The sequence below is a fragment of the Choloepus didactylus genome, chromosome 3 (assembly GCF_015220235.1).
Source record: "Choloepus didactylus isolate mChoDid1 chromosome 3, mChoDid1.pri, whole genome shotgun sequence".
NCBI lineage: Eukaryota > Metazoa > Chordata > Mammalia > Pilosa > Megalonychidae > Choloepus > Choloepus didactylus.
In genome coordinates this window covers 201,578,588-201,600,211 of record NC_051309.1, presented here as the reverse complement: position 1 = coordinate 201,600,211, position 21,624 = coordinate 201,578,588, and the positions used below count along the sequence as shown (strand labels likewise).

Sequence of the window (21,624 nt, the reverse complement as noted above, 5' to 3'; positions counted from 1 at the left end):
GCAGAACAAATTTTAAATCCATTTCTCAGATGCTAATGTTAGAACACAGTATTGATTTTTGACTTAAAGTGCCCAAGTTTTCTGGAAAATTGTAAAGAGAAAGCAAATAACAGGTGATGTAATGTTTTTCCCATACTTTTACATTTTTGCTTAGGACCCAAAATTTCTATAAGTGATGAATTAGAACATAAAATGAATTTAATCATTTGAAAACAAGTATTTTTTTTAAATCCATACTTTCAATAGTACCTATCTTACCATTTTTGAATATTACAGTCAAGTCTTGGGACCTAATAAATGTGATATTCACTCTTTAAACTATAAAATAATTCGTAATGTTGCTTTATGAGAATTTGTAATAAGGTTTGAATTGTAATTTTGCTTTATGAGAATTTTGTATTAAGGTTTGAATATAGCCATGAATAAGCATATTTTATAATCTTACCTCTTCCACACTGGTTTTGTGATAGCAGATTGAGAAGAAAGGATTCCTCTTTTGAGAGATTCTATGCAATAAAATGTATGTAAAGTGACTTTATAACACACAGGCAGGAATGTGCAAAGCAAGGAAATGGTTCAATATGCATGAATTTCCAGTTAATTGGACACCATGCAAAATGAGGACTGACAGTATTTAATATGTAGACTTCACTATATAACTTAATGATATATTTCTGGAAATTTAATATATTCAGAGAATTGACATACACACAACTTTTCCTTAACCTTTACAGTGAAGACTTCTTTGATAGCACAGGGAAAAGACTTAGTGACTTTTCATTACCCTTTGGCAGAAAACAATGAGTAATTTTGAGAATTTTGATTCAGATTTTTTTGTTTGTTTCATCCATAGAATCGTTTCAATATGCTAAAATGGAAAAGTGGGCAGAAATCACTCTCTTTTTAAGAGTTTTGACACATGATGGATAACATCAAATGATTTTTCTAATGTTTTTTTCTTTGCAAGTATTTTGGTATGTGGTCTCAAGATTTGGTGTAAGGCAAAAGTCTTCAGAATTTTAAATCATAAGAATTCAAAATAAAGATATTTTCCATGTTTCTAGGTAAAGTCCATGAAAGTATACAAAGATATTTAAATAATTCACAATAAAAACATTGAGAAAAATCACACAGTTCTAATAATACAAAAAATAACTTTGAAATTTCCTTGGGTTATTGTTATTAAAGCCAAGAAATCAAATATTGCATAATTAACATGAAATAATATTTGGACATGAATGTGAGGAAAAGACGTTAAGATTATTGTCGTTAGACACCGTTGCCTCCCTGATCGTTTTTAAAACCTCTTCTCCTTTGCCTTCAGTGACACTGTAGCCTCCTGATTTCCCTTCAATCTCTCTGATTACTCCTTCTGAATTCCACTTACAGGCTCCTCTTTCTTCGCCTGACCTTAAAGGCATTCCCTAGGGCTCTGTCCCTCTCATCTAATTCTTGATAGTCTCCCCTGAGTTCACCCGTTTCCTCCTTTATGATACTCCCCAAATCTAAGTCTCTGTCCCTGATCCCGCTCACGAGTTCCAGACTCACATTTCCAAGTAGCTTGGTAAGCATCTCACTTGAATGCCTTCTGAGTACCTCAAACTCAGTACTTCTCAACTCATCATTGTTCCAACTCCAAACCTGCTCCTTCTCCCCAGGGCTTTTGATAATGGTGTCACTCAGTTACTCAGGACTAGAAACTCAATCAAACATTCAATTTTTTTCTTCATGCAACTTCATCACCACTTACTGATTTCACCTACACACACACCATCATATATCACTCCCTTGGCTGATTAAAAAGGGTATTGCAACATTTCTCAAATGTTGTATCACTCTTTATATCCATTCTCTCTGTCTTCCAAGCTAATTCCACATGTTGCCACCAGAGATATCTCTTGCTGAAATAAACAAGCTTTGCATGCAGCCTTCCCACAGTGCCAAATTCTCCTATCATATAGCAAGTATGTTCACTTTGCCTCTCTTTAATCTTGAAGGACCAGGAAAGATGATCACATGTCAGCCAATGGAGGTAAATTCAGTGCATCGTATTTAGGCATAAATAGTTCTGTGTTTTCCAGGATAAAAGGCAGAGCTGGCAGCCTTTACAGACTCATTAGTAAAGAAAGGGTGTGGCTCACTGGACTTTGCATGGAACAAAGACCCAATGTCAGCCCTGCCATTTACCTCAAAGAACCCTTTTCCTTTCAGATTCTCCTTCTGACGTAGTACTGACAGTGTTCATAAATCACTTGCCTCATTACCATTTATTATCTACTGATGTGATGGTTTTAGGAGAAAATGCTAAATGATAAAATTCTTGAAGAAAATCAGTCTGTAGTCAGAGTGCCGAGTTTTAAACCACAAACCCCATAAGATTCATATGCTGACATTGGTGGTGAAAGGATTCTTTAATAAATAAATGACTGAACCAGCATGAAAAGATCCTTCTGCAGTATTTCATTCAATGAATATATAATTACTGTTAAAGTACTTCTCTTTGACCACCAAAAACAGTATCCACTTTTAGTAGTAAACTTCTGATTTCCCTCCCTTCTGATTTATATGTAAGATCATTATTCTTAATTTAATAAACACTACTGAGTGTTAAATGTACTGAGCTATAATGTTCACCAAAAAAAAATACGAAAACAAGGGATGGAGTCATATTCTGTGACAGCATAAAGGTCTCATTCATTGAATTATTATTATCATTAAAGTAAAGATATTTATTTCGTTAGCGTAACATCAAGGTTAAAATTGTAAATATCAAAATTCTAAATCTTTTAACATTTATTGTAACTTTAGTCTTTATGTCACTTATTCAACAACCATTTGTTGAGAATCTACTTCTGTACTGGCCTCTGTACCAGTCACTGGGATCACAGTGGTGACAAAATGGACAGTCTTTTCCCCTCATGGAACTTACAGGGCTGTGGAGGAAAAGTTGTTTTAAAGATAAACATCATGGAATTCAAAGTTGCACAAGAGCTGCTATGAGAACAAAAGCTACAATTTAGAGGACCGAGGGTCAATGACTTCTAGATTTGGAGTTTTGCTAAATTGTTAGGTAAATCAGTTATGACAGTAGGAATCAGAAGAGGCATTACACTATACCTTGAGTGAGAATTCCTGTCTCTTTCGTCAGTATATGACACTGCAGAATGAATGGATATGGCCAGGACTCCTCCAAAATCTCTAGCATTTATAAATTCTCCACAGAATATAGAAATATGGTTGTATTTGTTCCCAGTTCAGTATTGGAGTATATTTCTGAAATGATATATGAAAGATGAATGTGACTATAGAGGAAAAGTTTTTTGTGCTGTAAGGATTTTAAAAATAAACATTCAAGAAAAAGTTTAACAGAGGGATTTTGTAACAGAATTTCTCAGTGAATAAAGACATTGATTGCAACTATGAATTTGAGTATTTTGACAAATGTTCAGGTGTTTGCTTTGGAGCATATAAGGAAAAATTAAAAGTGAAAGAAAGTTTTCTTCCTCTCTTTGAACTACTTTTCAAAGAAATACAAAATTTCAATGTAAAAGATTTATTTCCTCCATAGACCAACAAAATACAAATGTGTGTGTGTGTGTGTGTGTGCTTGGGGTTACATCTATAAACTTGTATGATGTAAATGAAATAGCAATCACCTAAGATAGAACATTTTCTGCTTTAATAGTATGATTAAAAATTATTAAGAGTAGGATTGATAATTCTTTCTTCTCATGCTGTCATTCACATTCTTGAAACAGGCAATAAGGCTGCTATAATTTAAGGATATCAATGTTTTGAAAAAAAAATTGCATGCAACTAAAAAGGGAGAAATGTGTTTTTTTTAATGCACTGCACATTTTATTTTTCCTGGAAACATTAGTTTCCTGGCTGCTAAAACAAAATTATTCAGTGTTGGCTTGCCAACAGGAATTTATTGGCTCACAGTTTCAGAAAGTAGAAGGCTTGCTTCTCCCCCAAATCAGTATCTCCTGGCTGGCCAGCAGTCTTTGGGGCTCTTTGACTTTTCTGTCACTTGGCAATGCACACAGAGGTGTCTTCTCATTTCTCTTCCAGGTTTCACTGACCTCCAGCTTCTGGCTGTGTCTCATGGTCTCTCTTACTGTGTTCAATATCCTTTACGTACAAGGACTTCAGCATATTGGATTAAGTACCCCACCCTGTCATCCCTGCCTGTTCAGTGTGAGTGCACCCTAATTAATAATATCTCCAAAGGTCCTATTTAAAAATGGGTTCACACCCACAGGACCAGGGATTGGAACTTAGACAAGCCTTTTGTGGGGACATGATTCAATCTTCAACACTGGATATGGTCAAGAACTCATATTTGTGAAAGGCAATTGAGTTTTTTGGTATGTGGCATTTCTTCTCCAGGAATCAGTATTTTCTAAAAAAAAAAAAACAAAAAAAGAAAAAAAAAAGGATTTCCTAAAATAATGCTGCTTTAATTAGAAAGTAGATGTCTGCATAGATGAATTTTTGTTAATTTTTCACATTATTTCCATTATTTCTTCTTCCCATTTAGCCAAACCATGGGGAGTGATTTAAAAACTGAGTAATAAAGATTAATAAAATAGATAAGCCCCTTCCAATTCAGTGAAATTTTAAACATAGTATATTAGGTTGTTCCTGATTTGAGAGTTGAACCTGAGAGCTGTGAAATCTGGGCATGGATGGAGAATGGGAGAATGTTGAATTAAGGAAGTAAAAATGGCTCTAGGAGTCCTCTGGGCTACCATTGAGTATACAGTATGTCAGTGAGTCAACTTGAAGTGGAAAACAAATGTGGCACATGGGAATATCAAAGTGCTGTGGTATAAAGTATTTTATAATACTAACCTTAAGTGATTGCCAAAGTTGACTTAGGATATTAATGATAATGTATTGGTATCAAAATGTGATAAATTTTGAAATAACAATTATAACATAAGACCATGGAAGCAATTGACAGAATCATAACTATGGAGATCTACAGGTTTATTTTAATTGATTTACTGTCTAAAATAACATCTATCATTGAATATTTATCCTTGGGGAGAACTTCTTAAGAGCATTCATCCAAAGCACACTAAATTATTCTATTTTCTATATTCTTTAAAAATTATGATGGAATAAATCTCACTCATTCCTTGGGAAATGCATCTATTTCAGAGGTGTCTTAGCTCTTCTCTACCTTTATCCCTGCACTATTTTGGGTTTTTGTGAATTGTTGTTTACTGTGTTCTCTCTACCCACTGCCATTAAATGTCATATAGTATAGTCCTGTAGCTAAAACCTCAGAAACTGAGGCATGCTGCTCCGCTCTACACACCTTATTCTGTCTCTTGATGTATCAAATGTGACATCTTACCCTCTCCTGTAAGAAGAGGACAACAAAACCTGATAGTTTCTGGTACTGTGAGAATCACTGAAGCAGTTGGTTCAATGGTATTTTCCTTATGTTAGGCAGAAGCATTTTTAACTGGCTCTTCATGTTGTTTAGCAAGAAGCTGTTATCTTTTTGGCAGACTTTTGGCGTCGTACCAAAGGACATGCTTCATTTCTAAACTTAGTGTGACTGACATCCTTGTCGCTGTGGAGATAGCAGGGCCATACAGTAGCACCGATACAATTTACGCACTTTCTATGAGCAAAACACTTCCAAGCACATGGAATACATCAGTGAACAAAACAAATAAAAATTCCTGCCCCCAGAGAGCTTGCATCCCCACAGGGAGAAAAAAACAGTAAAAGATTAACATAATAAGAAATTATATAGTAGGTAAGAAATTAAAAGAGTGTTCGAAATACAGAGCAGCGCAAAGGAAACCTGGAGAATCTTTGTTGAGGAGAGTGCGGCTTGCAATTTTATGTGTGATGGTCAGAGGAGTTCTTATAAGGTGAGGGTTGAGCAGAGACCTTGAAGGAGGGTGAGGGAGTTAACCAAGACGTTCTCGGGGAGATGTGTTCTAGGCAGAAGGAACTGCCTCTGCAAATGCCCTACGGCAGGAGCTGCCTGGCTGTTTAAGGTATGGCCTGAAGACCAGGAGAACTTGAGCCAAGAGAGAAGGGGAGATGCTAGCAGATGAGATCAGAGAGGTAACTCGGCAGGTAACAGGTATGTAAGGGCTTATAGATCATTAGAACAACTTTGGCCTATAATTATGTTGAGCTGGACTGTTGTATAATCTGGCTTACACTATAAAAGGATCACTCTGGCTGCTGCACTGAGAATCACCTGTAAGGAAGGAAGGGTGGAAGCTGGGAGTCTAGTTAGGCAGGGACTGCAATATCCAGGTGAGGGAGGATGATGACATGGGCCAGTGTGGAGGCATGGGAAGTGGAAAGAAGTGGCAGAGTTCTCCATGGTGTCCAAAGCCATGAGACTGAATGAGGCAGTGAGTATGGAAAGAAAAAGACTAAGGGCTGAGCCCTGGGGCACTCTAAGATTGAAAGATCAGGAGGAAGAGCTGAAATCCATGGAACTGAGAAGGCGTGCCCAGGGAGCAAGGAGGAAAAGCAAAAGGGCACAGTGTCTTGGCTAAGGGAAGAATGTCTATCAAAGAGGAGTGGTAAAGTGAGGTGGCAACTGAGACTTGGTCAGTGTATCTCACAATGTGGAGATCATTGGTGACCTGGACAAGAGCAATTTGGTGGAGTGGCGTAATTCTGGAAAGTCTTTTGCGTGATAATTAAATAATAACAGCATAACCCACGTAGAACGATGCTGATTAACTTGTTGTTTGTGAATTATTGTTTGGGCCTGAGAATTTCTGCATCACCAGTCTTACTAATTGTGTGAACTAATTGCCAGCTTTGATGTATCTAACTCTCTCAGCTATGACCTCTACACAACTCTATATATTTAAAATTTAAGAGCCTATATTCTGGTCATTGATCTCTATATTCACAATCTATAGCACTTTCAGTATCTTACACTCAGTCACTTCAGTGGTCCAACAAATTTGTACAGGCTATTGCTTGAAAATTATTCCACCAGTAAGAATAAAATAAGAGGATCACCATTACTGAGATGCTTTCAAAGCACTTAGGCCTGATCTTTGCTTTCCAGTTGTATAGATTTGGCTGGAGGGTAAGCAGATGTTTTAAAGTCTTGAACTAACTGAAATATTTTCTACCCTTATCTATGTGGTATGTTATACAATATGGAGTAAGCATATACCAAATAGGTTTCTACCTACTAGACTGTCATGTCTTTGTAGTTTGATTATGCTACCTTATAAGAGTTGAGTGGACTAATTCCCCAGAGCACAGAAAACTGTTAAAAGAGAATTATGATGTTGGTCCAAAGCAAATGACATTAAAGATAAATGCTATTTTCATATCCTGAAATTATTTTATAAAGGCATTGGTTTTCAAAATTTCTTGAATATAGTTTGCAATGAAAAGTAACGTTAACAAAAGCTCTCAAAGCTAGAAAGTCCAGTTAAAGAGTAAAATTTGATGAGTCTTGGTTGTATGTTTTTCCTGCTCCAAAACCAAACTTTGAAAACAGTAAGGTTATTTCACCCAACTCTGCCTTCTTTCCGTAGATAAATTTCCTGTCTCATTGCTGAGGCTGATTGTGAAATGACAATATAATCAATCAGATGTCCCCTTCATAAAATCATGTTTCTTAAAGGGGAGTTGGATAATCTAAATATGCCATGTCATAGCAGAAGCCATTGAGATCCGAAGAGGTAAACTTGACAGTATCTCAAAAGCTGCCTGACTCCCAGAATAGTTGCTACCTGTATTTCCAGGGCAGTTCAGTGAGGAAACCATCCCAAATGTGGAGAAATGGATCCAGTCCTGGATTTACCTGTAGTGAATGTAGCAAAGAAACTTTTGTAAATTGACAATGTAGTTAAAGGTATGCAGAGTTCGGGTCACTCTAAGCAAGGAGTAGTACTTGAGTTGCTGGACTTCTTAAATATTCCTTTTAATAGTGTAGACAGGTCAATAGGATTTCTTTCTGGAGAATGAGCTACCTAGAAGCAGGATCCTAGAACAGAAGAGTATACTTCAGTGAAATATTCTCATTGTCTGAACTTGACTACCAAGGTTTTTGAAAAACATAATTAGAAACAGCAAAATTATGGCTGTAAGAAAATTATTTCATTTGCAATGATCTTTAAATCTTACATAGCTACATGTTCTATTATGAATAATGATTTTTTGATGGCATAAACAAAATAATCATGTGCTGGACAGAGAAGAGTTTCTGTTGAGCATCTTCTATTTGACATTCTTGAAACATCCTCTCTCCAAGAAGCTGTGAATAGGGAGTAGAGCTGATTTAACATCTCTTCTATCAACCACCAGTTCGAATCATTTGTATACTATTAAATTTCTGGGATGTTGTCCTTTGTTTCAAGTCAAGCTACCTCAATTTTACTATTCCTTGAAAACATAGCATTTGTAAAAATCTGATACTTTTTGGTTTTGTTCTTTTGTTTTGCATTTTAAGCCTCATCAGACAATATACTGATGTTTACTTCGGATCTGCTTTCAGATGTCAAAGATAGATTTGTTCTTATGATAGCTGTGACTACGTATGAGATTAGGATAAGTGAGATGATGAAATGTTAAAGGATTTTTACACCAAGTGAGATACAAGGAATGAAAAGCCATCTTTCCTTACACACAATTAGCAGGAAAAGTCTTTAAAGAGTGAATATGATTGTTCTTAATCCAAAGTGGTTATAGATAAGTGTGCTCTGTACAGAGTGATGTTTGCTGGATGATAAGGTCAAAATCAGACCTTTATCCCTTGTGGTCTGAGCTAAAGTGTGGTCTGGTCCCTGACTGACAGATCTGGATTTTCGAGACTTTTTGCTACTTCACATCTCTCTAACAGTTTTCGCTGTGCTCGCTCCTTCTGCAAATGCTTGCCAGTAAAAAAGGTAGTTGGCAGCATTCAGTACCTAATGTTTAACCAAACTTCAAGTTGTGTATTTTCTGACTGGAAAATTTCCTTCCATGTAAAAGTCCTCACATGTGTGTATGCTTCTGGTGCCTGTTATTTTCTTGTGACTTTTCTCACCAAGTAGTTTAAAGGGGCATAATTCACTGTGAAAACTACGGTCTCATTCCAGGTGACAGTGACTCTTCCCTGTGTGAAGACAAAGACGCAGATAACACAATTCCAATATTTTCCAAGAACTGGATGTGATTGTTACGGCCAGCCAGGCTGTCAATCACAAATGGAAAAGGGAGCATGATTTCTTGGAAGACCTGGGAGTGTGTCTGAGCATAATTGTTGGGCCTGGGGCTTGCTATCAGCCTGCCAGGACACGAGCTGAGCATCATGATACAACCTAGTTTGGCCCTTGTCCAGGACTGTATTTCAAGTCAGCATCATACCAAAGAAAGAGAAATGATGTGTGATGATAAATCTATCAAGTATACAGAGATACGACTTCCGGTTTTTTCCTTTCAGTGACAGTGCTATGCATTTCACCAAACCCACTTTCTTTCCTCCTGGACACATGGCTAGATTACATCCCCCAGGACCCCTGCAGTTGGGCAGGGCCATTTAACTGATTTCTGGCCAATGGATATGATGCATTCCCCTTCCAGATCTATCCCCTAAAGCCTGTGCATGATTCTCCGTATTCTCTTTCTGCTCTTGTCTACTGGCTGAATTCAAGGGATCTGGAGGACTCTGTGACCCTGTGGAATAGAGGATGAATAAGTGGGAGGAGCCTCTTTCCTAAATGACCACTTGGAGCAGAGACCCCCACTCACCTCCATCCCCCACTGCCCTGCACTGGATGTTTTCTTTTATTCTGTTGAGCCACTGAGATTTGGGGGTTGTGGGTTACAACATTTGGTCAACCTTACATGGTTGGTGAAAGTTTGCTGCTACATGACTCTAAAATGTAATATGCAAATGTGTGTCAATAGATTTGCACTTATAAATGAAGACTTGTTTCTCAAGGGTAAATTCTTTAAAAGGCAAACAATGTTAGACACTCAAATTCAGTGGCTTTCAAAAGAAAAAAAATCAGAACATTTAAATTTTTAAATTCTATTTAAGAATATTTGAATTGCAGATATGTCTTTTGGACAGTATTGCTTAAATATTTCTGCCTTCTTAAGAGAATAAAAGTCTTTCTACTGAAACTAAACTATTCACAAAAAATATATTTTTTAATTCTCCCAAACAAAATTGCTATCCTTTTTGCTTTATCTGAAAGAAACATTTTTATAAATCTTAAAAGTAGGTTTGAATCTGCCTAGTCAAAATCCAAATTGGTATCACAATTAAAATTTGCCAGATTAAATTTTTAGATAGCATATTTTAACTTGGGCTTCTCAATGAATTAAAATAAATTAAGCAAAGGAAAGCTAAGCTTTCTTATGGCAAAGTACATTACATTAAATCCTTATGTAATGTATAATTCTCCTGATTTTTTTTTTTTTTTACCACTGTCTTTTAAAAGAGACTTCTAGACTAATCTCGATCATCATTAAATTACTTGAGGGAATAATAAATGTTGACACTGTTATAAAAACAACTGCAGTTCCATACCCATTCCCTCACAACTTTTTTTTTTTTCTTTTTGGTATTTGTGGGTCAGTGTCCTACAAAAGTATGGTAGATACAGAATTAAAATTCATTCATTAGGTCTAATTAGGATCAAAATTTCATTTTGCACCAGTAGTTTCACTCAGTGTACTCAGTGTAGGATGGAAATTGTTTCTGGCTAAGTGCTGTTGCAATACGTAAAGTGTGCATGGCTGTGTTTGCTTCCGAGATCGCCGCCCCCTCCCCCCTCCCCTCGGTGGAATGTCTTTCATCTCAGTAGCTGCTTCATGTATTTGGCTGGGGTTTCTCCTAGAACTCTAAATGTAGCATATTAATACCAATTTAAAGATCAAGCATTATGTATAAAGGCAAGAAATGTTTTCTTTTCTGATAAACATCCAACAGTTACTTCAAAGGGAGTACAAATTCTTCAGGTATACAGTTAGTCATGATTAAATTCATTAGCAATTTGGATTGAGAAATATAAAATTGGACCAGTAGCTGGGTTTAATTAAGTTGTCGCTTCTTTCAATCTTTTCTTTAAGGCAATTTTCCACTCATTATACCTGAATTCTTTCTGAAAAGGACTGAGTGCAACCTATCATTGTTTTCCATTGGCATGATTTTTGAGGGAAGTGTTATCAGTTTATTAAGAAATGATGATGATGCTAAGTATGTTCTTTTAAAAAATGCTGCAGTACATGAATATATTAAAAGATTCTAGGCACAGTAATACTAGTTACTCAAATTTGTTTTTAATGAATGTACAATGCTAATGTTTGTCAACTGAAGAATACTGTTATCCAACTAAATAATGTACTTTATTTTTAAGATTGGGTTTTGTTGTCACTAAGATCCTGTAGATTAGATTTCCCAACCTTAGAACTATCAGCACTTGGGGCCAGATAATTCTTTGTTGTAAGAGTCTGTCCTGTGTATTGCAGGATGTTTAGCAGCATCCCTGTCCTCTACCCACTAGATACCAGTTAGCATCCCATCCCAGCCCAGTTGTGAGAAGCAAAAATGTCTCCAGGCATTGCCAAATGTCCCCTAGGGAACAAAATTATCACAATTGAAGACCATTGTCTTACATAATAAAATATCCCTAAACTTCACCTCAATGTAAAGATGATTGCTCTTGTTTGTAGATGCTACAAACCAATAATGCTTCTCTAAAGCCCTGTGGACTTGTACCAATTGTTCTGATGCCTAAGCTTCCTGTAGAATGTCAGACATCTCGGAAGTCGTATCAACACTCTCAGGAGTAGAGTTTGAAATGAGGAAGAAGGGGCTACAACAGAAGACTAATTCAGCCATTTTCCTTGGCTTCGTTTCTCTCTGCATTCCCTCTCCTCTCAGACCTCCCCGTCCTCACACATGCACGTGCGTGTATGCACACACACACCCAGACAGGCTGTCTCTGGAGTGGCAGCTTTCATCCACTAGGTTCAGAGTTGTTCAGCCATCTTTGGAGGACCAGCTGGGCAACCGTCTGTTCGCACCTTCCTTTGGTGCCAAGCCCAGTCCTCAGTGTATCCTCCTCAAGCCTGGTCAGAGAGACTTTGCCTAAAGATGCCTGTCTTTTTTTGACTCTTTGTTATCTAATTTGTCAAACGTCAAAGATAGCTACCAATCTTCTGTTCATCTCACTTTTTCCCAGGCCTGTCTCGTCTCAGCCATTGGTCTTCATCTCTTGATCTTCAGCTCTTGCTCGTACATCCAGAGTGATTCAGCCACCCGTGCTCTTTTCACATTGTTCATTTTTTTCCTATCCTCTCTCTCAGTCCTAACTGGACAAGGTATGGATTTCTGCTTTTCAAGTCCACACAGTAGTTAGAATTATAGCTTTCTTTTAGCAGTTATGTACCCATGTTATGTAACAATTCTATAATTTACTAGATCCCTTGTTTAAATTTTGTGTCATTAACTTCATCATTTGATATAATTTGTCTCCCCAAACACCCCCATAAACTTTTTCAGGTAGAAACCATGTTGTAATTTTGCACCCCTTGAAAGTGCCTTATGAAATAGGAGTTTGCTATTTGTTGATGTGTTTTGAATTCCAGTACCTGCTTAGAATCAAGGAGAAGAGAGAGAAGATACTAGAAGAAAAAAAAAAAAAAAAAAGAAAGGAATAAATTGATTCCCAAGTTTCAAATTATAAATGAAAGCCAAAAATAAAAACAAAGAGCCACATTTTCTCATTCAAATTCTCTCTCTCTCGGGCACTACTCACTGCACCAAAGGGGCCATTTATTCTCAGACAAGCAACTTATTAGTAAATGTCGTTGAAAGTTGTGCTTGTTTGTTACTTTGGCACAAAATAAGTATATAGAGGGTGCACCAACTTCATCAATAAAGTTCAGGAAGGATAGTGTTAGAGGGGAGACTCCACAGAAGCAGTGATCCATTCTAGAACTTTCTATTGTGCCACATGACTGGGATGTTCAAGAAAAACATGCTGATCAACTTAGCTGTTACATTACGACAGGTAATACGACACTGCTGAATTTACAAGATTCTCTTCAAATATATGCTTTGAGGACTGTGGATTCTGAACACAGATGTGCTCTAAGTTCTTGATATTTTCCAGTGGGAATGAGATGGTATTGTTGGCATTTTAAGCAAGTTTAAGCCCACAGTGTGATGATGATTTTATAATTTGTTCATAATTGGTACATATAGTTGACACTTAAAAGAGACACTTTGTCATCTTTTTTGTCTTTTCACGTGGGAAATACATTCAGAAGAGTTAAATAACTTGCTCAAAGTCACACGCCTAGCGAGTAGCAGGGCAAGGAATCTAACCTGGATCTGTGTGACGTTCGAGCATCTAGGCTCAGTCCACTACAACACAGTGCCTCTCAACAATATACTGATGGGACCAGAGGGTGGTGTTTACATGTTTCCATATAAATGGTTACATATGAACAATTTACTGTGTCTCCAATGAACGCACTCAGCAACCAGTCCAGTCAGTGTTTGTAGACAGAGAACGAAACCATAGCACCCAGTTGGGGCAGCAGGCGAGCGACAATCACCAAAGAATAACTTCCACAAAATTCTAGTAGTCTAGATATCCATATTCCAAGTTACACAACTTAACACCTTCTGTCTCCGTAATTCTGAGCCAGAATGGGCAGGAATCAGAGATCCAGGTGACTAATTGGTATATAATTGGTTCTGATGCCCAATCTCAGCAAGATTTCAGGTCAGAAATTTTCTTTTTTCTTTGTTTTAAATCTTATTGTTGCCTAATGCAACAATGAGGGCTCTATCCTCATATCCCTAAGGGCTGACCCTCCCCGGGATATCAAAAACGCAGGAAGCTCAAAGCAGTTAAATCTTTGATAGTCTGCTATTCCCCGGTGAGGCTCAGAGAAGGGGTGATTCCCAGTTGCTCTCTTGGCATCAGCCTCAGGCCTTCCTGCTCTTTCCCTTGCGGCTGCGTCCTCATGGCTGTGGTGGTGGCAGCGGGTGGCGATGGCTTCTGAGCCTCTCTCCTCCCCAGATGGCCTGGAGCAGCTGCTGTGCCCATGACGATTGGGTAGCTCAGCACTCTCTCCACTGCCTACAGTTATCAGTGAGTAGCAATGTGCATCGATTCCTGCTGAATGTGTGGAGTTCTGTGGCTTTGTCTGGGAACTGTTTTTATTACAAAGGTCCTGCCTAAAGTTCCCTATATGTGCATTAAGAAAACAAACCACCAGTCTAGCAAACAAAGCCATATTTCTCAACACCTTTCTGGCTACTTTCTGCCATCCTAGGGGGACGGAACAACATGTCAGTTTGGAGTGCTCTTGTATTCTCCCTAAGAGAATGGTACGTGGGGCCCTTTATTCCCCTCAGGTGGAAAGATGGGTCCAGAGGCTCATCAATAAATTAGACTCCAGAAAAACCCCAGAAATTTTTACAATTGCCAAAGGTAAAATGTAAAGCAGCTCTAATAGTAAACCGGATTTAGCTATCATTTTTCAGTATAGTAAAATCTAATGAGCAAGTTCACCAACAAAATCCAATTGGACAGGAAACTTATTTTGAGGGAGTTAACAAATCAGTTTTTGGTTTAAAATGTCACTCATGTCGAACACCTTCTTGACTAAAAGGGGGATGCGAAATGAAATGAAATGAAATAAAATTTCAGTGGCTGAGAGATTCCAAATGGAGTTGAGAGATCACTGGTGGGCATTCTTATGCACTATATAGATAACACTTTCTAGGTTTTAGTGAATTGCAATAGCTAGAAATAAATACGTGAAACTTTCAAACTGCAACCCAGTAGCTTTGACTCTCGAAGATGATTGTATAACAGTGTAGCTTACAATGGGTGACAGTGTGACTGTGAAAGCCTTGTGGATCACATTCTCTTTATCCAGTGTAAGGAAGGATGAGTAGAAAAATGGGGACCAGAAACTAAATGAAAAATAGGGTGGGATGGGGGAGGGGGTGATTTGGGTGTGCTTTTTTACTTTTATTTTTTATTCTTAATTTTACTTTTTCTGCTACAAGGAAAATGTTCAAAAAATAGATTGGGATGATAAATGCACAACTATATGATGGTACTGTGAACAACTGATTGTACACTTTGGATGATTGTATGGTATGTGAACATATCTCAATAAAATTGAATTTAAAAAAAAAGTCACTCACATCAAGGCTGTGGATACAAAATCCATAGTAAATCTCCTCCCACCATCAGTGTTTAGCTCTTTAAATTGCCCCATGGGGCCTTCCCTCGATAACATGGGTCAGATATGGAGGTTACTTTTGCTTTAAATGTGCAGGGAGATTTGTGCAGTCCTTAAAGGGTTTTAGAGCCCTGCTGCCCCTCTCTCCCTATGCCATAATCCCAAAGCTGATATAAATACAGAAGGATAAAATTGATGGAGATTAATTCTGAAAATATTTTCAAGAACATATTGCAGAAATCAAAGTCAGCATACTTAAAAAAATCTTCCTTGAAAGACTAACCCTGTCCTAATGGCATATGTGAATACATGACGTTCCTGAAAATGGAGCCCACTCATTCCCAGCAACCCCCTTTCCTGCACTCTGAGGCCCTGGGCCTCAGTTTACCTTCTCAGAGCCCAGTTCTAACTGACGAGGCCCAGTCACATGTCCACATGCTGTCTGGTTAAATGCTGATTCCCTAATTCCCACAGTGGCACCTCAGAGTGGGACACCCCGAAACTCACAAAACACACTTCAAACAAAAGCAAGCTTTGTTACCAGCTCTTTACCACAACTTAAACCGAGCTGGGGAGAGACGCAAGCACCCCTGACCCAGGAGGCAGGAAAAGTCCCATCTTTCGTCAGTCTGGGCCGAGGGCAGTACATGCTGAGGGCGGAGAAGGGGAGGCGTTGCCAAGACAGCCTGTGGGTCACACTCACGTCTGGGGCCGGGGTGGCTGCCAGCGGGGGACCAGCGACTACACAGACCTCAAACCTCAGGCTGCGCTCTCCGCTGTGGGACTCTCACCGAGAGGCATCCTGGGCAAATTGCCCACGAGCTAGTCTCCCCCAGTCCTTTCCAATCAGAGTCACAAATGCCTGTCTGAGCTTACCTTCTAACACCAGGTAGATGCAAATTACTGCACCATATTAAAGCTGCAAGTCTTGTTTATATCTAAAAGCCTATAGGTTGCAACTAATTTAGGGACCAATCTAGTTCACAGGGGAAGACAGTCTCCTCACCAAGTGGGATTTTCCTATAGCACCTGAGCCCCACACTGGAGTGTTTAACTGGGCACCCCTAACTGTACATTAATGCCAAGTGAACCCCTGAACTTGCTGTGGCTAGTCCAGGCCTGTGGCCGCAGCCTCCATTCTCATCTAAGCAACTCCTGTCAGATAAAAGAGATGATGTGGATCCGTAGAAACCCATCACACTTATGAAACAGCTCTAAATGCATGCTTTGTGGTGATGGCAGTGGAGGACTTTCAGAATAAATGTGTTTGAGTCATGTCACTGGGGAATCATCTTTCTATAGCCTTTCAACCCTCTTGAGTAGAGAAAATATTCTCTCCAGTAAATCTTAACTAAAAGCAAACAAAAAACAACCCTGGTGAAAAACCACTTGCTGTTTTTCCCTCTGTGCATCTTAATTTTGTTATTCCTTCTATGATTTTGTCCTCCGCTGCCTTTTCCGTGATGCCCAACGCAGAAAGAGGCACTTGAGGTTTTGCTGATGAGTGGGGAGAGCAAAACTTTGAGCAGGAAGACATATTTGTGACAGCTGGCTCTGCCCCTGTTTTCAGGAAGGCCAAACTGGCAGCCAAGGTCACGGCCAGGGGTGGTAGCTATCGTGACCTGTGAAACAGGCTTTCACAGCACATAGTCTTCAGGCAGCTGAAGTCAATATGTCCAAACTGGTGAGGGGTGTGGGGGGCACAGAGTATAGGCTTAAAAGTAAAATATACCAGCCAAAGAAAACCAGAAATAGAAATGTTACTCATCAATCTCCACTTTGTGTTTTATCTGTAATAATAACATTCAACTTTAAATCTCCCCCAAGTATTAAACTAAATATCTTACTAAACAGGATTATTAAAGATAACTTGGTAACTGACAGCACAGGAAAACTTGCTAACTTGCATTATCACATCAGTGCAGTGTCCCTTGTGTGCAGAGGTGCTGGGGAAGGTTATGGTTTGAGGTAGAGTGGAGGCCTGGTGCTCCATGTAACTCCTCTATACAAGTGAAACAAGAGAGAGTGTCGCCATGTGATGGTAAATCCAAGGAACCCCAAGGATTGCCAGCCCATCAGAACTCTACCTACTCCAGGAGGAAACAATCCTTCCAGCTTCTGAAACTGCAAGATAATAAATTCCCATTTTAAGCCAATCCATTGTGTGGTATTTCTAATAGCAGCTGGGAAATTAAAACAGATGTGATTCACATACCATACAATGCACCTATTCAAAGTTTTTTAGTATATTCATAGGGTTTTGCAACCACTACCATAATCTGATTTTAGAACATTTTTGCTCCCCCTAAAAGAAACCCTGTCCCCATTAGCAGTCACTTCCCATCTCCCCCATTCGAACCTCAACCCTAGGCAGCCACTAATCTACTTTCAGTCTCAGTTGAATTACCCATTCTGGACATTTCATATAAATTGAGTCATACAATTAAATAAAAGAAAAGAAAAAGAAAAACAAGTGAACCAGATATTTTTCAAGACCTTTGCCTGAAAGACTCAAAAACAAACAAGCAAACAAAAAATTGGGCAGTGCCTAATCCCTCCTCACTCTAGGGAAGTTGCTGGATGTCTGACTTGTGTTCAGATGGCCACGATGATATGGTGCTGCTCCCGCCACCACTGCGGACGTGCGGCTTCCCTTAAACCCACCGACAACACCCACCCGGGCCTCTAAGTAGTGGCTCCTCTCTCCTCCACTCCTGACTCCCACTTGGGCAATTTCCCAGCTGAAATGGGGACCTGCTCACCCCCCTCACTTCTCCACGCCTCACCCCAGATCCACCTGCCTGCACCCCACAGAGAGCTGCCTGGGACCCTAGTCCCTGTTCTAGGCTGCAAGTGCCCTTTCACTTCTCTACCATCTCCTTTGCAAAAGCCAGCTGGAAGCTGGGCTGAAAACAGTTTAGGTAATCCTCACAGATCTCTCTCTTATGAAATCCAAAGCCCTCAGGCTAAAGGAACACTCAACCTTAGTGAGGATTTGTTCCCCAAAGGGCACAGCCTGAGGGAAAGGGGAAGATTTTGTTTCACAGTTTTAAAGAAGAGTCTTAGTGATAGCAGTCAGATTTTAGCAGCCTGATCTTTATTGTGTAATGGCGGCTCTCCCGTTGGGCTCCTTAGGTCACGGTATAATTATCTCTGAGAGGTTCATGGTGGCCCATCCTCCAAAGACTTCTGAATTTGTAGAAAAGTTCTCATTCTGGACCTCTGGCAATTCAAGGATTGGCCCAGTGTGACTCATTAGGGCCATCACTTATTTACGTAGTTTGCAATATGACATCACTGCATTGTTTGGTTTGAACTAAAGAAAACTGATGACCCTAACCTTGATAATTTACTAATATTCCACTATGAAATCCAATCAAAACTGCAGATTTATTTAGAAATTCTGTAGTCTAAAAGTTGTCAGTAGACTGTTAGTACACTATAGGCTAGAGCAAGACCCTACTAGAGTGAAATGGAAAACTAGATCCAAAATCTGACTCATGCAATGGGATACACTGTTTCGAAACCACCAGCCTTCACATTTTCATAGTGTTACTGTATAATTAGAATAGCATCCAACCCATGAACTTGCAGGAAGCACAGTGGCAAAGAGAATAGCCACACACACAAAAAGAAGATGAAGAACAGGAAGGAGGAGGGGAGAGATGAAGGAGGAAGAGGAGGGAGAGAAAAAGAAGAAAAACAATGACAACAAATCTCTAACCTTGAATAACTGTGGGAAACAGGGGAGGGGAACATGAAGGAATTGGGTAGATTATGAAGCAGAGTTATAAACAGTACTGGGTGCGTGCACTGTAAAAAGGAGCTAAATCGTTGCATATCCCACTTCTTACCTCTATGTCTTCATCCTCAGGAGTAAAGGACAATGTGAAATAAATGATAATAAGACTCGTAAGCTGATTAGATACTGCTTGCTACTGAGGTATCATTTGTCGTGTTCTTCATCATCCTACGTAGCAATCAGGGAGCAAGTAGGGCAGTCTGCAAAATAAACAGCCTTATTATCAAGGATCCAGTGGGTATGCAAGAGAGAATGATTTAAAAACTCTCCAGGTTTCCATGCTGTCCCCCAAATTCAGCAAGATCAAGTGACTTAATAGCAAATAGCAAATTTCCCCTAAGCAGCTTATTGTAAAATTAGCCTGCCTCACTAAGATGCTATTAAAAAAACAATAAATGGGAGTGAACTTAAAAATATGCTAACTTCAAAAGGACGGTGTATTTATTAAAGCGTAATACTACCAAACCTCAGTCTTTACTCTTTTTCTGATCACAAGATCTAAGGTTCAGATCTAGGTCACTTTCATAGATGGGTGAAAATGAGACGCCCTTCAGGAAACTGGAGCCAGTACCAGCCAGGCCCAAAGAGCTCAGAGCTGCACATCCCGATGCTTGGTGAGGCACTGCAGAGTTCAGGGTGGTTCTGGGGCCTGCTGCAGGCTGTGCCGATGTGGGATAGCATCAGATAGTGTGCATCGAGGTAGGAATGTTATAAACACATGCTCCCCGTTGTGTAATGCCACATCACATAGCACAGCTCAAGACTTAGGCAATGCTCAGTGTCTACTTATTGTCAGATTCACAAATGATTTTAGCAATTATTCCTGTTTCCTGAGTTCCCTATATTTTTTCTCCTCTTTAGTGTAGCACTACTGTACTTACTTGCATGCTTTACCTCATCCAGTTAAAACCTTTTTTGGGGGGAAAGTTTATTTTTAAAATTTTTATTATGATAGTAGCTAACACCTCTTGAGAATTCATTATGTCAAAGACACTATGGTATGCAGTTTCAGTGGATTATCTCATTCAGTCCTTGCAGTAAACTGCACTGGAATATAAACTACATGAGGGCATGGACTTTTACTTCTTAGGGACACTTTTGTATCTCTATTGCCTGTTAAGAGTAGATGCGTGATAAATATTTGCTGAAGGAATAAGCAAACAGATCAGTGAGTGAAAGAACAATCTATAAAGTAGATACTATTATTCTTATTCTCATTCTACGTATGAACCTGGTCTGGTGGCTGGTCAATGGTGGGAGCCAGAGTCAAACCCAGGCTGTCTGTCTCCACCGATGGGTATTTGGGTTACCTTTAATTAGCACAGTCAGTTTTGTTTTTATTGACTGCTTACTTTAGGAATTGAAGCAGCCCTAAAGTGCCCATTGACTGCCTTGAAAAATAAAATTGTCAGGGGTTGTTTAAACTCCACACCAGAGCTGGTCCCCAAGAACAAGTAAGATCTTCACCAAGAATAAACAGAGAAAACAAGGCAGTGGAAGCAAATTAACTCAGAAATAATGCCAGGGAGCGGAGATAATTTCAGAGATTGGCAGGTCAGAAAGGATCTCCATTCTTGGAGGGAAGAGAGGCTGTATCGAACACAAAAGATTCTGAAATATAGGAGATAACACAAAAACAGGTCAGGAGCAAGTGGAGGACTGGGCTAGAGGGGTTGGGGTGAACATGATGAGCATCTTAATCGTTACATCAAAGGTCAAGCACTGAAGTTGGCTCTGGTAAGCTGGCTGGCGTATCATTGGTGGCTGGGTTTGTCCAATATAATGGAGCAGAAATAAAGAAGATGAGGAAAGCGAAAATGTATTTTTAGTTTACTTTGAATAGATTCTAGTACAAGTCCCAAGCAGAGCTACAAAAGCAGGGTTCATAATAAAAGGTAAGGAGAGTGGTATGTCACAGGCTTGACACCTGGTTCTAAAGCAGTTGTAGGACTAGAGAAGCAAAAAGTAGTTTTCATGAAATTTTTAAATTCATATGGGTTTTGTATGTTTGCCCTGTCCTTTTTCTGAGCAGACTCACAGCAGAGACCTGCACTTCGGCACTTCCATTTGTTGTTCTCTGTGTAGGAAAATGGCCTTTACCTTTTTGACTATTCTTACTCTCTTTTACATAATGTTGAAGTTTCCCAGTGATCTTTCTCTTCAACGTCTTTGTGTCGTACTTGTGTTCACAGGTATTGTCATATTTAGTAAAGGCACAGACCACAGGTCCTAATTTTGCAAATTTTACACATACTCTCTCTACAATTTTTTGTGCTCCAATTCATGCTGAAGGATCAGGGTATGCAGAATGCTAATCTGAGGTGAATATTTTGCATTTTGGTCTCCCAACTTCACTCATTGCTGCAGTGCAGAATGGGTGACCTTCAAGCCTCTATTTCTCTGGCTTCCAGCTTTCCTTCTTCTGCCAAAGCCAAAAATCATTCTTGCACTGGCAATTACCTTTTTGTAAAAGCCAAGAGGAAAACCCAAACAGCATAAATAACATGGTCTGCCCACTCCACTGTGATAGTCCATAGGCTCAAGTATCCATGCCAATTGAATTCTAACAGAAGTGTATATGTTTAGCTCGCTGCCATTTATGC

General features: G+C 39.2%; 1 protein-coding gene across 25 annotated transcripts in view; it reads left to right on the top strand.

Moving 5' to 3' along the window:
- SORBS2 (sorbin and SH3 domain containing 2) overlaps window positions 1-21,624 on the top strand; it is a 346,937-nt gene that overhangs the window by 179,327 nt on the left and 145,986 nt on the right. For 3 of the 25 annotated variants that reach the window (XM_037831148.1, XM_037831155.1, XM_037831144.1), the window contains one exon: window positions 12,192-12,330. The exons of 19 other annotated variants lie outside the window; for them this stretch is intronic. The gene's annotated coding sequence lies outside the window, so the exon portion shown is untranslated. Of the gene's footprint in view, window positions 1-4,074; window positions 4,201-12,191; window positions 12,331-21,624 lie in introns of those variants that run through there. 3 more of the 25 variants (XM_037831151.1, XM_037831145.1, XM_037831164.1) reach the window with 2 other exon arrangements.